The sequence below is a fragment of the Halichoerus grypus genome, chromosome 13, assembly GCF_964656455.1.
Source record: "Halichoerus grypus chromosome 13, mHalGry1.hap1.1, whole genome shotgun sequence".
In the NCBI taxonomy this organism is placed as follows: domain Eukaryota; kingdom Metazoa; phylum Chordata; class Mammalia; order Carnivora; family Phocidae; genus Halichoerus; species Halichoerus grypus.
The window spans coordinates 28141334-28158412 of record NC_135724.1 but is presented as its reverse complement, the minus strand read 5'-3'; the positions used below and the strand labels follow the sequence as shown (position 1 = coordinate 28158412).

The 17079-nt window shown below is 45.6% G+C and overlaps 1 protein-coding gene across 5 annotated transcripts in view; it reads left to right on the top strand.

The window, feature by feature from the left end:
- Nucleotides 1–17079, top strand: part of SETBP1 (SET binding protein 1) — a 363437-nt gene that overhangs the window by 301559 nt on the left and 44799 nt on the right. The gene's annotated exons all lie outside the window — the stretch shown is intronic.

Sequence of the window (17079 nt, the reverse complement as noted above, 5' to 3'; positions counted from 1 at the left end):
CTCGAGCTGCAGAGGGCAGCAGTGTAGTCTAGGGATCACTGCATGAATTTGGGATCAGACTGACTTGGGTTCGAGTCATAGCTCTTCAACTTACTGTGTAAGACGTTTCTGGCAAGTTACATAACGCCCAAACCCTGGTTTCCTCATCTGCAAAAGGAGGACAATATTAATTTCTGCTTCACTGGGCCTTGGGAGGATTAAATCCAATGATGCCTGAAAGACTAGGTAGGCCAGTGCATGATATGAAGGAGGTACACAGGAACTGTTGGTTGTTTTTGTTGTTGCTTTTAACAAACTTTCTACTCTGAGTAGAAAGCGGAGAGAGGCAAATGCTCGCTCACAGGAGGAGTTTTCCAGCAGTCGGAGCTGGCCACACAGGATGGACCACTTGATTAGGTGGGGGGGCCTCTCATTTAATCCCTGCCTGCGTTCAAGCAGAGCTTGGATTTCCCATCTGTTGGGGATGTGGTAGAAGGGACCCCTGTCTGAGGAGGAGGCTGGGACAGATGTGCTTTACAGGCTTTTCCAACTCTGCCCTCCCCATCCCGTCATTCTCAAAGGGAACCGCACTGGGAGAGGAAGCAGCATTTCTGATTGCACCCTGTATGCTGGCCCACTGCTGGTTGCTTTAGAGTTGTGTTCTGATTTGAGCCTTGCAAAACCCCTGCAATGAAGATCTTGCTACTCTTCTTTTGCCTTAGGGAAACTGAGGCTCAGGAGAGCCTGGTAACATGCCCAAGATGGTGCAACCAGGGAAAGGTAGAAAAGACATTAGATCCCAGATCCATGCTCTTTCACTGCACTACACTCACTCTGAGTTAACTCGTTCGGAGAATACTCAGGAAAGTTATAAAAGACAGTGAATTCAGAGTGGGATTTTATCCCCACAGAGTTAGAGGGTGAGGCTCCTCCTTGCATCTCTAGATCCTGTGCATCATCCAAAGCCCCTGCATCCAAAAAAAAAAAAAAAGAAAAGAAAAGAAAAGAAAAAAAACAACTTGCCTAAAAATACTTCAAATCCAACAAGTCTGAAAAACTCCTTTAGAAAATCCTCACTTCCGCACATTGATCTCTTTTTGAAAAAACAAAGCCACTCCATCATCTACCTACACTGATGAAAGACAGGCCAAAACCGAGCATTCCAGAAATTCACTCTAGAATCCCATCTGTCAGATCTGGGCTCAGAACATGGCAAGAGGTGGAAAGGGTGGTGGAGGCTGAGGGTTGGGGAGATTTTTTTTTTTTCTTTTTGTCAAGAGAAACAGATTACATTCTTGAATCCTTTGCCATGTTATAAACAAGACTAAGCACACAGCATTCCTTCCGAAGCACATGGCCCTGTTTTTAAAACACCGGTCTGGTCTCCCCTGGAATTTAGTGTTTGTCTCAATACTGTTCTTCCTATCCCTTGGGATTTATTATAATTCGGTACTATTAATGGCAGCCAGGAATGGAACAGCTCTTTTATTCATCCCCTCTTCCCTCATCTCTCTTTCCACACCCTCTATCTTTTATAATTGTGTTTGTAAGCCTATAAACGTTTCCAAGAGCACTGCCAAATTTTAAGTGCTGCTTGTTATTACGTTGTGTGGGTGGTTTTACCCTCGTACCTGGATCCTCCGGGTTTTGCTGGCATGTTGTGGCTCCTTCTCCAAAGCACTCAGACCTCAGCGAGGACCTCACCCGAGCAGATACTACTGATCTTTTCTTTTCCTTCTTTTGGTTCTTTTCAGGCCAGTTGTCAGGGATTGGCTGGAAATGTGATCCTCAAACTTGGCCCAAGACCAGAACAGTGGGGCCCTTAATTCTCACTACTTCTTTGGAGACTGGTAGTTCAGGACTTGGGTTGTTGGGGTGCGTGGGATGAGTACTTTAGTATATGTGAAGTATTAGTATTAAGTAATTAGATTAATCCGTTTTAAGAAATATACTGATATATACAGAGCCGATTGACGAGCTCTTTGTCTCAAGAGCATACATCCTTTTCCACAAAGCTGCCATTGGTCAAAGAATTTTTGGAATATTTCTGGAATTCCTTTGCATTTTCTTTTACATGTTCTCAGTCAGGGAAAACCTTTATCCTCTGTGCACAGCACTAATGAATCAGTGTATTTTTTAATTCCCAATTCGTGATTATTACAGGATCCTGAGACTGACTTTGTTGGTTGGCTCACAGTCTGGTTCGAATGGTTCCAAACTTGGAGCAACAAGTGAACAATGACAGTATCATTGGGGTGCATTATTTGCTTTCCATGATGACTCCCTTCCATTACAACTCATCTATGTTCAAGGAGCATGGCAGTCTTTGCAACCCAGCACCATCATGAGCCCACTACATGGGCAGTGTCTGCCCTGGGCACAGCTTCAGAACAGCTGCTTCCCCCTGTAAACACGTGAGGAAGACCACCTACATCCTCACGTGAATCCACCAAAGACCCTGCTTGCCCTTCCACATCAGATGCCTGAGGAATAGCGAAGTCATGAAAAATAGAACAGTAATAATCTGAAAGTCACAGGGTGTTTTTTTTTTTAATCTTTAATAGTACCGAATTATAAGGACTCAAATGTCTGTTGACAGTGAGAGTTTCGTGTAGTGGCTCTCTTTTAAAATTCAGGAGAGGTGACCTTTCTTAAAGTTAATGCTCTATGATTTGGGTTTGGAGAGTCTTTGGGAAAGAGTATATCCCACTAGAACAATGGTTCTCCCCTTGGGATGATTTTGTCCCCCAGAAGACATTTGGCAATGTCTGGAAACTTTTTTTTTTTTTTATTGTTACACGGTGGGTAGGGTTTCAACTGACATCTACTGATTAGAGGCCAGGGACACTGCTCAATATCCTGTAAGACACAGGACTACCTATCTCCCTTCACAAAAAAGGGGGGAATAAAAGAATTATTTGACTCAAATATCAAGAGTGCTGAAGTTGAGAAACCTACACTAGAACAAGTTTCACCTGGTGGATCAAAGAAGCATATGGCATAAGTGTGAAGATAGTCCTGGCAAAATACCATGAACACCCTCTCCTTCTTTGAGCAAGATTTAGCACAGGGGCCAATTACTATGGCTCTCTTCCATTCATACAATGAAAATCAGGATGTTCTAAGCAGATGTTGCCCTCGGCGTTCTGAATTCATCTTCTCTGCCCCTGTGTTTGGTGTGGACATCACCCTCGTTTAAACGTGGGCATGGCACATCCTATTCCGTGCACTGTGCGGAAGACACAGGACATCTCTGCTACCCATGCTTTTGTAATCTCTACCTTCGATTGTGTAACCAGGTGCCTGTTACAGAATCAAAGAATATTTGAGCTGAAAAATATCTTCTGGTTTTCTTACCTTTGAGAAAACAGAAATCTCGAGAATTCAGCCAACTCTTGGGGTAGATAGAAACTGAGCCAAGATGAGAATCAGGTCTTCTGAGGTCCAACCTGGGGCTTATCTCACCACCTTATTTTTTACCACACTCCCTTTTTGTAGGCATAAGGAGCAGCAGCCCCAGGTCAGTTGTACCCAGCTTGTAACAGATTTCTTTACATGCCCAGGCGGTGAAATCACGGGCTCCACTCAAGGATGAGAACATATTTCTCTCTGCTGCTGGACCCTGCCGAGTCTCTGGACTGTAAAGCTCAATTCCCTGACTTTTCTGCTGAGATTTAGAGAATGGTTTTCTTTCTTCAGCTCGCTCCTCATGTCATTTTTAAAACATCGTTAATTGATAGCAGGATGATCCTGATAAGCGTCTCCATCATTATAGCCAGGGAACATATCAGGAATATAACTGATGTAGGACTAAGGAATTTGATGGATTGTGATTGCTATTTTAAAGGTAAGTGAGTAGAAGCCTGGTGATCTGCAAAGTATTGTAAGGGTTTTGCCACAACGTCTCAGTAAAGGAATGAAACCTAATGTTGTGACAAGACAGACACCAACCACCATCACTACACAATGAAAAATTTTATAATAAGGGCGTACAACCTCAGGATACTAATTACATTTTTTTCTTTGAAATTCACCAAAACTAAAGTCTTGATGGTCAACCCTTTTAAAATCCCCCAAATTGAGGTGCTTGTCAAAACATTCTCAGGTTTACCTTCAAGTAAGTGAAAGGAAGCATAGTAGTGGTATTTCTGATGGGAGCACTGAGCAGAAGAACCTTCAGCCCACCCGCCAAAGGATGAGTCTGGTTTAAGAGGAGGCCTCTAATAGAGTTCCGGTTTATAGGGTCAATAGACTCTTAAAATTGAGAAAGAACTCCTAGGCCACCCAGACCAGCTCCCAGAAAATGCACACTGGATCTGGGCTAAGGACTTTATATAAAAGAGGAGTCTGAAATAAAATTCAGGGAAAGGGATGCAAATACCCTAAACATGATTGGAGGGGACAGAATGCCAAACCACTTGTAGACTCACCAACAGGGAATACACTTAAAAATCTATTCAGAGCCTGACTCAAGCTCTCCTTCCCCTGTGAAGTTTTAAAAACTCTCTTAACCAGAATATCCCCCCTTCTGCTCAGCACCCCTAATTAATGTATATCTGTTCCTACTACCTTGCCCTTCAGTTGTTCTTTGTCGTTGTGTTGAGTCTCTGCCACTACATTAGTTTGCCCGCGCTGCCATAACAGGGCACCACAAGCCGGGTGGCTTAAACAAGAGGAATGTCCTGTCTCATGGTTCTGGAAGATACACATCCAAGACCAAGGTGTTGGCAGGATTGGTGCCTTCTGAGGGCAAAAAGGGAGCATCTGTTCCATGGCTCTCCTTGCTTCTGGTGGCTTCCTGGCAAACTCTTACACTCCTTTCACCCCAGGATCTGCCTTCATGTTCATATGGCATTCTCCCTGTGTGTATCTGTGTCCAAGTTTCTCCTTTTCATATGGACTTCAGTCATACCAGATTAGAGTCCACCCTAATGGCCTTATTTTAACTTAGTCACCTCTGTGTAGACTCTGTCTTCAAGTAAGGTCACGTTCTGAGGCACTGGGGTTAGTTAGGACTTCAGCATGTCTTTTGCTGAGAGGAACACAATTCAACCCATAATAGGTCTTGAGGACAGGAATTATCTTGTATTCGTGTGGCTCTGTTACACCAGACTCACCGTGCAGCACATAGCAAATTTGTTGGTTAATCAGAGATGCAGTGTGAGTCATGAATACACGGTCTGTCCAAAGGATGAGCAGAGGGGTGCTTTGTGGAAGAAAATAATTTTAAAACTTTCACGACAGTATGCCCTACTTCCACCAGTTATATACCGCCTCACTTATAAAGTGCAAAGTTGAGAAAACTCTGTGACTTAACTGTGCCATTAGTAGAAGAGCTAGCATTCCATCCTCAGCCACCTCATTCCTGAGTCTACACCTGTCTTGCTCCACATTATCTTTTCTGGAATCTATTTCTAGTTCCAGCTGACCCCGGTCAATGGATCACATTTGTGTTGTGCAGTTGTTGTTATCTCTGTAATTTGTCCTATATAGTACATACTACATTAGGTGAGTTTTCTTTTCCATTTGTCTTCTTCTGCCTTCCTCTAAATATGCTTACTCAAAAACAATACTCATTTTAAAGGCTGATTGATGAGATGAGAAAAAAAAAAGATGTCCAATAATGCTTAAAATTCCACTTTGATTATTCTTCTCCTGTTTAAGACCTTAAATCAACTCCAGAGAGTCTAAGAGACAAAGTCTACATTCCTTAGCTTGAACATCAAGATGATGTTTCTGTGCTCCTTTCCAGCCATCTTCCCTTATGTCCTTACAAAAATCCTTTGCATCAGGACATGGTGTCCTGATCTTTCCCATCTAGTCTTTCCCACCTCACGGGTATGAATTTTTTCAATTTTCCATGTTTCCATTATTATTTATTCAAATATTTAACTTGGAGATATTGATCATTAAAGACACTCAAAAATGAGGAATTTTGTCTTCTAAGTTAAGTTGGTTGCCCATGAAGTCTTTATTAAGGCCAAACCACTGCTTGAATCCAACATGACCCAGTAGACTTTGAAGCTATTTTGAGGATTCGAAAGGCATCCAGGGTGAACCGTGGCTGGACCTCCTAAAATCAGAGCAAATTGTCGATTCAGGGCTCAAAAATCCTGAAAGGCAAGTATTTGCCCAGATTCTCTCTAGGAAGGATCCAAAAATCTGTCCAAAGTTTCCTGAGGGCATTTCAGGGGCTCCTTCAGAGCTCCTAAGTTACCAAAACTCCACATTGTCCCAACTGGTCCTTGAAACTCCCCACGAATTCATGAGAAACCCACCGTTCTTCATTTGTGTAAGCAAGAGGGCTCAGGAAATGCTCAGGGTAGCTCTCTGGGCATCAGTATTTGATTGTGTTATATTTTTTCCCCCTTTTTCTTGTGGTTTGAGCAACATAAACCAAATTCTATCTCGTCCCTAGTTTTCTTCATTAACCTCCTGGGTGTTGAGTAGGTTAAAAGATAAACTGAGGCTTACTAATTTTTCAAGAGTTTATTTGAGCAAAAATCAATTCAAATTGAGCAGTACCAAACCAGAGGTGGTTAGGAGCACTCCACCAATAGGATCTTGGGAAAGACTTTTATACAGAAGAAACAGAAGCAAAGAAAGGAAATTATTTGATTGGCTCTAGCTTAAGGGGTTACCTTATTTGGGAAAGCCTAGTTGGCTGTTTGTGATTGGTTGTCCTTAGGTTTTGATTTCTTCTTCACCTTGAGGCATTTTAGGGTTAGGTTTTGGTTTGCTTACAAAGGCTACTAAGGCATTAAAGCCACCTCAGTCTAGTGGCCTCATTGTTTAATTACTTTAATAATTACATAGGTATAAAGTCTCAGTGATAACTCACAGAGATCCTGATGAGTCTAGCCTGAAGCCAGTCCTAAAATGATGTGTATGTAGCCTTGATCAGGGACCAGGGATGTTCATCAGGGGTCTGAGGGAAATTTTTCCTCAAGTGTTTGCTCCCCCACCACACACCCCCCCCACCATCCACCTATCAGGATTAAATCCAGATGTACTTCCCAGAAGGGCAGCCCAGAATCTGCTGTCAGGAAGGGTGATGATGCTGAAGATCAATCACACCCTGTTTCTCTCCCAAAGACCAGCTTGAGGAGGTTCAAAGAGCACAGACTTTGGAGTTTGATTGACCAGACTTGGGCTCCAAATGTTGACTAGCTCTGACCTCAGGCAGAATATTTGAAATAGCTAAGCCTCCATGTCCTCCTCAGAAAATCGAGGAAGATAATGCACACCTCAAGATATGAAAGGGGGGGCAAACATAAATCCCCCAACTCCCGGTTCTCTGTCTTCCAGCCAAGGGCAAGGTTCTGACTGCCCTATAAGCCAGAAATAACAGCCCCCGATCCTTGAGTGGGTCGGCCAGGTGTGGAGGAGGAGGGCAGGCCCGCCTCCCCTCTTCACTGTCCACGTCGGGCTTGGAGCTCGTCCATGGCCACGGCAGCTCCGATCGCAGAGGGGGAAAGGCGAGGCCGCACGACCGCCAGTGTCCCCTCCTGTGGGGGGCTGTGGGGCGGGAGGTGCCGCCTGACTCCAGAGCCCGCTCCCGCCGATGAGAAACAGGGGGAGCGTTTGCCACCTTGCGCTGTGGTGGCAACGCTCCTTTTAATGAGGGCTCCTCAGAAGTCGTGTTCTCAGAAGGGAGGACGCGGGCAGAGCTGTGTTTCCTCGCAGCCGCCAACCGTACCTACCGGGCGCCAGGAGGAGTTTCGCTCTCCACACTGGGCCCCGCAGCCAACCTCACAAAATGCTTTTTGGCGTTTGCCAACGGGGAGGCTCGGTGTGCAGCTGCAGCAGCAGGTGCTTGCTGCCAGGATCCCCGTGGCAACCCAGGTGTGTGCCAGGTTAGCGGTTCTGCCTCGGAGAAACGGCCTCCATCTCCGAGGCGTGTGGCCCGCGGCACGGACTGGAGCTGTGTCCCCCCACGGTGGGAAGATAATGATTGTGCTGGTTTTTATGGGGCATAATATAACCTCAGTGGGTGGCTCAGTGGTAGCAGTGGTTTTTAGAGGGTATGGAAGATTGCAACACGCTTGTTGCTGTCTCTTGTTTGAGGGATTTTTGGTTTCTATTGCCATTATTTCGTCCCATTCATTATTATTCACGGATCTGCTCAGGCCCTTGGCTAATATGTTTATGACTCCAGGAGGGCTTTGCTTCCAGCCACGTGCTAATTCAAGTTTCTGTTTATAGGTTTTGCAGAAATGTTCACACCCGGGATCTTATGTGGGGCTCTCTAGGAAATCATGAGCGAGATGGATTAGGGATGGCTAACTTGGTCTGTCTGATGTGGAAACTGAGGCCCAGAGAGTCACTCGCCCAGTTGTATGCCCTGTGTGACAGAGCCAGGACCCCCACTCAGGTCTTCTGAGGCTCCGTGCTGCATCCTTTCCAGCCGGCCTGCTGCTCTGGCCTCCTGCTGGCCCCTGTGTTTCTGTTTCCAGTTGCCAGTGAACTGTTTAATCACATGTCTTTTCCTCCGATCGGTTGTGGTCTTTCCTTTGGTACACAGATCAATGCCTGTTAACCACACTCACCGGCCTCCGAGGCTCTCTGTTCCTGAGCACAGCGGGAGGAGGAGGAAACGGAAGATGCCGAGTTATAAAGGCATCTTGTCCCCTTCACCATGCCCGTCTCCTCCGTGGGCTTCCCTCCCTACCCACAGGCCCCCATCTCCCTGCTTCCAGCGACTTGTTTGCTCATGACTTGCTGTACCTCCTGGAGATGCAGGCTAAGTGGGGGCATCAAGGGAGGCTTAACCTGGGCCCCAGAGCACTCTGGTTCAAGATTGTCTGGTGCTCTTGTTCCCAGCATATTGGTACATTCACATCCTAGTGGACTGCTCACTTTCATTTCTTCTCAATATGGGAGGAATCCTGGGCCTGGGAAATCCATAAAAGCTGATAATCCCCAAATTACATATGTGTACACACACACACACACACACACACACACACACTTTTTTCTATAACTTTTTAGGAGCTTCCTGTCACTTTTTTCTGTAACTTTTTAGGAGCTTGACAGTGATCTGTGTCAGGACATTTTTTGCCTCAGGCAGATGTTAAAATGTGTTTTCATTCCTTAAACAAATAACTAAGTACACACCGAGGCAGCTCAGAAGTTTATCAAAACATGGTCCTGAGACAGCATGCATCCCTGATGTTTCTCACGGGCGTCACCAAGAGACCGGTTCCTGGGACTCCTCCCCTCATTCTTAGTTCCCAGTGAACTACTGAAAATAACAACCAGAGCAATAATACTAGCAAACACTAGGTGAGCATTTGTCACATGCCAGACATTATCCTAATCCCAGTGCAAGCATTACTTACTTATTCCTCACGATGACCTGGCAGAGTTGGGTACCACTCACTTTTACAGATGAAAACGGTCCTGGCTGCCATAGCTGGTGTGGACTCAGGCAAGAATCCAAAGGAAGGCAAAGCTCTAGTTTGTCATTTCTTTTTTAGCCTTCCTAGCAAGTTGTTCGTTTATTTGTTTTTACCACTTTATTCAGGTATAATGTACATGTAAAAAACTGTACAAATGCAGTGTATACAATTCGCTCAGTTTGGGGATAAATGTGTACCATTGAAACCACTGTGATCAGCATAGACTTATTCACCAGCTCCCAAAATTCCTCCCACCCCCTTCACTGTTATTTTGTTGTTGTTGTTGTTGTTGTTGTTGTTTGTTGTTAGAAGAACACTTAACATAAGGTTTACCTTCTTAGAAAATTTGAGGTATTCAATACAGTAGTGCTGGCAAGACTGTAATTTTAAAAGGCAAATGTTAATTTTATAACTGGATGCTAAAGAATTACATGTGAACTTCATGTGACCAAGTCAAGTCAAACATTCTACTGACATGGATGCTGTGGGGATGCCACAGAAATAATGCAGCCCGATTCTAGGGTTAGAGGTCCGATAGTCTGCTGGTGGTAAACTCTGCACCCGTGAAAACATAAATCACAAGTGAGCATTCTCCTTTGGTCGGAGCAGGGGTGTGTTGTTAGAGATACAGGGTTCCGGTGTAGAGCAGGGACGTAGGTTGTGACCCTAGCATGCACCATGATGTCAGGTACCTGATAAAGATTTGGTCAGTGGTTAAACCTGTAAACCAGCAAGACCATGTAGACAAGTCTCTCTAGTGGAGGAATACTCACAGCTGCAACCCCAGTTACTCAGAGAGGGAGGGGCACACGTACCATCTTAGAGCAGGGAGTGCGTTCCCTGCTGATGCGCGACAGCAAGACAAGGAAGCGGTGCCCTCGTGGAAGTCAGTGCCCTGCTGTCTTCATCCACAAAGTCTTACTTGGAAAAAAATAAAAAGGCTGAACTAAACAGTATGCTCAGTGTCATACTTGATTTATGTACAGGTAACAATCTCTTTCTCTCTCGGGAGCCAGGTAACAAATAGCCTGCTGACCAACAGCTGGTTCGCAGACTGTTCTTTGCTCAGCTCCATTCTAGGGCCATACCTTTTCGGTCCCAGGGCTTCCCTGAAACGCCTCCTCCCAGGCACAGGTGCCCCTCAGTATGCACCGGCCCTGCGTGTGGCCTCAGAAGCCAGACAGCTGAGGTCTGAGTGCTACCTCTGTCCCGCTGTGTCATCTTGGGCAATCCGTTATTCCCTGGAGACCACAGATGGTGATTGTATGAATTAAAGAAAGTAATCCATGGAAAATGCCTAACATGTAGTAATGGTTTATACCTGTTAGTTCTTGTTGCTGCGGCTGCAGATAATGTTGTTAGAAACACTTGTAAACCTTTTTAAAAAATAAGCCTCCCAGTGAAATAAATATCTTGGCATAAAATAAAAAATAAAGATCCCAGATTATATTAAGGCATCCAGGAATGGTAAGAGAGTGACCTCTTTTTAATTCCCTAGCATAATCCAGGGGAGTTGAGAGATTTAGGGACAGGCATGAATCTTGGTGTGTGAAAATGTACTCAGGATTTGTTTTCATTGGGTTTGGTGAGACACATAGACAGGAACAAGATTGTCATGAAAGAAGAAGTTTATAGTCACATATCCCTTAGAAACAGGAAGTCCATCATGCCATGTCTGTGGCATGCAGGCCCATCTGTCAGGAAGCACCAGGGGAAAAGACTTTATTGTGGTCTTCATGGGAAGGAACTGTCAAGGTAGGCTAGGAAGATTTGGTATTGGCTGATTTGAGTGATTTCAGCAGTGTTCAGTGTGTAGAGATTGTCCCTAGTTGCCTGGTACCTAGCTCTTAGGTGCTCTTAGGGTAGCGGGAGAGTGGCTCAGCCTGTGGACGCTCCATAAAGGGTGTCATTGGAGAATATCAGCTCTGGGACTGATGGGTCTGCGCATGAAAGGCACGCTGGCTGGGAGGTCGTTTGTTGTTTCTAGGAATTAGCCAACCCTGGGAGAGGCAGTCTCTCCAGGATCAGTAAGTCCCCAAATGTCAAAGCATCATAAAACACAGAAAATAAAAAACATGATTAATACAAGTGGCATTGCAATCCCAGATGGTAGCAGTAGGGTTGGTGTTTACAAAAGGCATGACCATAGCTTCTGTCGAGCTCACAACCAACTCAGACAGCTTGTGGTTTAAAGAATACCAGGGCCATCTCTGTGGTAGGGAGTAGGTGCCCCGACCCCACTACCATTTCCAGGGGTCAAGATGGCTTGGGAAGCCCCAAGAGCTCACTTCTTTGGGCTTCAACCCTACCTACCTGTTTTACCTTTGATAAGTCATTTCATGAGGGGTTCTATGAAAATCTGGTCGCCTCCGCCCAATGGGTGTCTGAAGAGATTTGTTCCTAGAGCTGGATCCACTGAGGCACAACTCATTAGGACAGTATCTGATTAGGAGTAAGTCACTCGATGCACGTGCCCTGGTGCCAGGCAGTAGGGCATCCCCAGTCATGCTGTGTAGTCCGAAGGTATAATGGTTGTCGTTGACAGACCACTCACCCACCAGGTTTCTCCCTGCTCTGTTTTTAAATTTGCTTTCAGAAAAAGGCATGTGGTGTCCAAGACACTTGGGAATACACAGATGTGTTTAAACAACCTGGTTTCCTCTCAGGTTCTGCCTTAATTCAATAATCCATTCATTCTTTCATTCAACAAGCAAATGATGTTTGGCAGAATTTTTTTTCTTTTTTTCCCGAATTCCCAGGCAGCATAGCAGAATGAGTCACGGAGCTTTGGGACCCAAATTCTCCAAGGTGGGCGGGGCACGGAAAGCCAGTGTCTGCTCGTACTATCAGCGGCCAGAATGTAGGCTGAGCGAGTTAGTGAATACAGACTGTAGCCATCTATTAAGCAACCACTGGACTTCATACAGTCCCTGGCAAGGAGGTGGAGATTTAAAGGCTCAAAGGAGTCCGTTTCATTCCCATGTCAGCCTGTGAGTTCTGGTCGGCTTCACTGGCCACTGCCTTCCCCTCACACTGACCTACCATTCTGCACCGAAAGAGCAAAGGAGGAGGATGTGCTGATGAATCAGGGCACATCTGCCACACCACGGGAAAAGTAATTCAGGGTATGTCCTCCTGCTCTTGGCTCAGGACGGCACATTTCAATTTAAGCCCAACCAAGCAAAGGCATGGTTGATACAGATAGGAATAAATTCATAAATAATGCTCTTATTTAGCTGGCAAAGTTGGTTTAGCTTCCTATTACCATCTGGTCTAGTAGCTACTTATTGAATTTTCTCCTTGCACACACTCAGGAAAACAAAACATAAAGGGAACTCAGTGTTTAGTTCTTAAGAGGGTCAAGTATCCAAGAAACCGGGATTGTTTGGCACTGTTTGGTGGTTGAGTCTTTGAAGCCAGCTTGCATGCATTCAGATTCTGACCCTGCCCACCTGCTAGTTGTGCTAGTAATAGAGGGTGAATTGCTTACTCCTTCTGGGTCTCAGTTTCCTCTTCTGTAAAATGGGAATAAATATAATATCCCTTCCACATAGGTTTGTTGTAAATATGAAATGAATTAATACATGTAAAGGTCTTGGAGAGTATTCTAGTAATAGTGCCTGTGCAATTGAAGTATGTGCTATTATTATTACTAGCACAGTTGTGAGATAAAGAGCTTCAGAAACTGGAATGCGTGCTTTAAACAACTAGGGGTGAGCCTTCTCTGGCCTCTCTGCCTTGGCATCAAGTGTTCCCTGATCAGTGCCCAAGCATTCTAGAGCATGGTGAGGAAGCATCTGGAAGCTGAATCACCTCCCTGCAGGTTTTCCTGGATTCAAGGCACAGAGAGTGAGTGGAAAGGAATGGCTCAGAACCTGGCCAGACCAGAAGGGAAGGAGCTGCATGGTGCAGGCATTAAAGTGCTTGAATAAGATGAATTTCTCAAGGGTCATTTCCACTGTCTTGAGGGTCTGAGCCAGATAGGGTGTTAAAGTGGGAGTATCAAGTCATCTCACATTTTGGCCCAGTTCAGAACCCTGGCCCCTCTCCCAGCTGTATATATTAGAAACTGATGCCTGGGTCTTGAGCTGCCTTTACCACTGTCACCCTGAAACCTTTACCTAAGAACCTACCCTTACGTGGTGTTAAGAAGAACTCTTGCCTTTCCCAAGGCCTTAAAATACAACAGACATATACCTGATTTTCTCTGGGTGATCACAGCATACCTCCAACCACCCCACCCATGCCCCCGGGCCTGTTAGCATCTAGAATTGTTGGAAGGCTCAGAGGGCTTTTGAAGATATATAAACAACCATGTTTGTGCAAAGTAAAAAAGGAGTATTAGACCACACTTAGACCTGTTCATCTGTACTTATCAGTGTTGCCCACCACCACCAACTACATGTAGAGTGAAAGGCGATGAGGGAGGGAGTCGGTTTGCAAAATTCTGCTTTAGAAACAATCTTGGGTTAAACAGAGAAAAATAGATCGGTGTCTATACATACTTATGCCCATAAATCATCTGTTTAACAGAGAGAACATAAAGAGATTTGACATTTGGTCATGGGAATATTATATCGTTGAGTCAGATGTCTTTATAAGGCATTTTTTTATTCAGTCCTTATAATTACCATACAAAAGGAATTATTATCATGTATACTTAAGGAACCCGAGACCCACGGTCCGACCCACAGTGTGCACCCACTGGGAAGTTACTCCCTAACACAGACAGTCCCTTGGAGCATTACCGAAAGATATCAAACAACAAAAGAAAATACAGCCCAGGCGTGATGAAACTGACCAGCTACTTATTTTGCATTGTGGAGGCAGATAATTAGCTTGAGCTCTTGCGGAGCTTCCTATGAACTGGGCTGGTGGGGACGGGGGAGATTTTCCCTTCCATATACTATTTTAGGAAAGCCCAAAATTAAATCTAATTTCTGCAGCTGCCATTCGAAAGCAGGATGGCGGCAGCAGCATCTGGGGGACAACAGAGGCCCACGGAGCAGGGCAGAATATGCCGGGTGCAACTGAGAGCCCCAGGGCAGAGGGCAGAGCCACCTGCCCTAAAGTGGTCCCCAAGGCGGCACGGAGCCTGTGCAGAAAGTGGGAGGAGAGGGTGGCTCCCCAGCCCCCACCCCGCATCTCACAGAGCATCTCGCAGAGTTCCTGGAGCGGGGGGGAGCCTTCTGTACCTTTGTTCTCTCTCCGCCACGGCTTGTAAGTATTAGCCTGATGTTGTTTACTTCTTCTCCCCATCTCTCCAAGGAATATGATTCACACGTTTTCAGATTTATTTGAACAAAATGCAATAAATATGCTGCTTCAATTTTAACTGCTGGCCTGTAGCCAGGGTTTTTAATGAATCTGGCCTGTGCTACTGAAGTGTTCCAGGATCTCCAGGGCTCTGGGCACTGTGAGATTATACACACTGGTGTGCGTGCTCGCGCGCTCTCGTGCACACACACGTCCCCACCTCCTGTTCCCTGGAGGGCCAGTGACTCACAGTCAACTACAGGTTTTTCAGAGCCGACTCTGGTTAAAATTAGCGGGAGCCTTTATTGTTTAAGGATTCCTTCCTCCCCTTTTCACGGCTGCATGGAAATACCATCTTTTAATTTTTTCCCCTCTGTTGGAATCACTGTACCCACCTCCAAAAGCTGCCATCATGAGCCTCGTCTCTTTTCCTTTGTTTCCTTGCAAATGGTCACTAGACCAGGTCCAGCCTGTGAAGACTCCCGTATAAAAAGAGCTGGCTCTGGGGGCTTGACGTGGAGCTAAAAGGACTCCGAGTTGATTTTCACCACAACCAGCCATGCTTTTGAGAGGTGGGAGCAAACAGGAAGAGGGACAGCCAAAAACATAGTCCCAGGCAGGACGCCCTTTTCCAGAAGGACAGGGAGGAGAACGGGAGATGGCTCCAGCAGACAAGAGGCACTCATCTCCTGGACCCCGCCTGCCAGGAAATACAGCCAACAGAGGGTAAAACTGAGGGATCTGCAGAATGGGTCCCACTTGGGGACCCCAGCCTCCTCTCTCTGTAGAAAGATGATCACCAGGACTTCCTTCAGCTTCAAACACCTGAAACTCCAAAGTTTTGTATCATAATGAACACTTACGCCATTATGGGTGGGCATCCAGGAACCCCCTCAGAGGGAGGGGCTTTCTGCAGGGAGGGGTGATTTTAGGCCCTGGGCGTAGTTGCCCACTGGTGACAGAGACAAAGAGGTGGCTCCAAAGACATCGCCTCCTAATATGGTGGCCAGCTGCTGCCTCCTTGCTAAGGACACCATCACCCATTTCTCCTTTCAAAGAATAGACCATAGTCTGATCTCTTCATTAACACCAGTGACTTTTATTCATGTCAGCAGCCCACGTTGGCTTTTTCTCTCCCAAAGTTACTATCAAAAGTGAATTACAGATTGTTGGGCAGAAATCTGCCCACCTCACTCCATCCCCATCTCATTTAATCACATCCCCTAATGGGACCTCACAGTCATTAGGCAAAATAAGCAAAGAAGCTTGGAAGTCAAGCACCTGCGCAGGCAAATAGCATGAAAGGCCTGGCTGCCCTTCGCGCCCGGGGGACGAGGAGCAGGGTGCAGGGGTCCAGGCTAGAAGTGCCTCACCAGCAGCGCACAGTGGGACCGGAGGGAGCCTCCACCTGCTCGTCAGTGCCATGACAGAACCCATTGAGTGATCTTTCCAGCCCCGATCTTCTGTGATTCTGACATCCGGACTGCAGACTTTGGGTGGTTTTCCCTTAACATCTTTTACCCTCATAGTAGTTGAGAATTAAAGACACTTACAGTTAAACACCCCTTCTCTGTGTTTCACTTTCTAGAAATGGAATAATAAATAGCTCTTATTTCTGCTGTGATTCCTCAAATCATAAAAATTGCATCCTCTTATTTATAATATTCATAGAATTGTAGAATTTTTCTTACGTAGACCGGGGGGAGAAAAAACACACCGTCTTGGTTCTACTTCAAGTAGTAGTGTTAGTGGTGTGGTTCTGTGTGTGTCTGTCTCACGCCCCTCACAAGCACAGATGTGGCTCCGGGAAACACGGATTCGTCGGTCACGTGATCTCTTCCTAGCCCTTAGCTGGGTAAACACTGTTAGAAACCTATGAGAAATATAGGACCACAGACTCTTTTCCCAACTTACTAATTATCTTATTGGGAGGCCAGGATTACTGCGCATAATAATAATGATGATGGTGATGATGTTAACCAGCGTGCCTGTTCAGAAGCCAGGCAGCATGCTAGGTACTTGATGGCTCTTCACTTCCTGCAAGCCTCGGCAATTTCCATAAGGTATCTCATGTGTATTTCCATTTTACCCACAAGGAATCTAAGGCTTACATTAATTCATTGGCCCAAAACTGAGCCATGATTGAAAATGTATCTGACTGATTCTATGTGTTTGAGAGGTCATGTAACCAAGGGTTGAAGTGAATGTAAGCAAGGTCGATGGAACCGTGGTATAGGTGGATTGCTCCCTGCAAGGTCGGAGATATGGAAGTTCTGAGTCAGGAAGGTTACCTGCCACTTGAGTTCCTTTTTTTTTTTTTTTTTTTTTAAGATTTTATTTATTTATTTGACAGAGAGAGAACAAGCAAGGGGAGGGAGAGAGGCAGAGGGAGAAGCAGGCTCCCGCTGAGCAGAGAGCCCGATGCGGGGCTCAATCCCAGGAC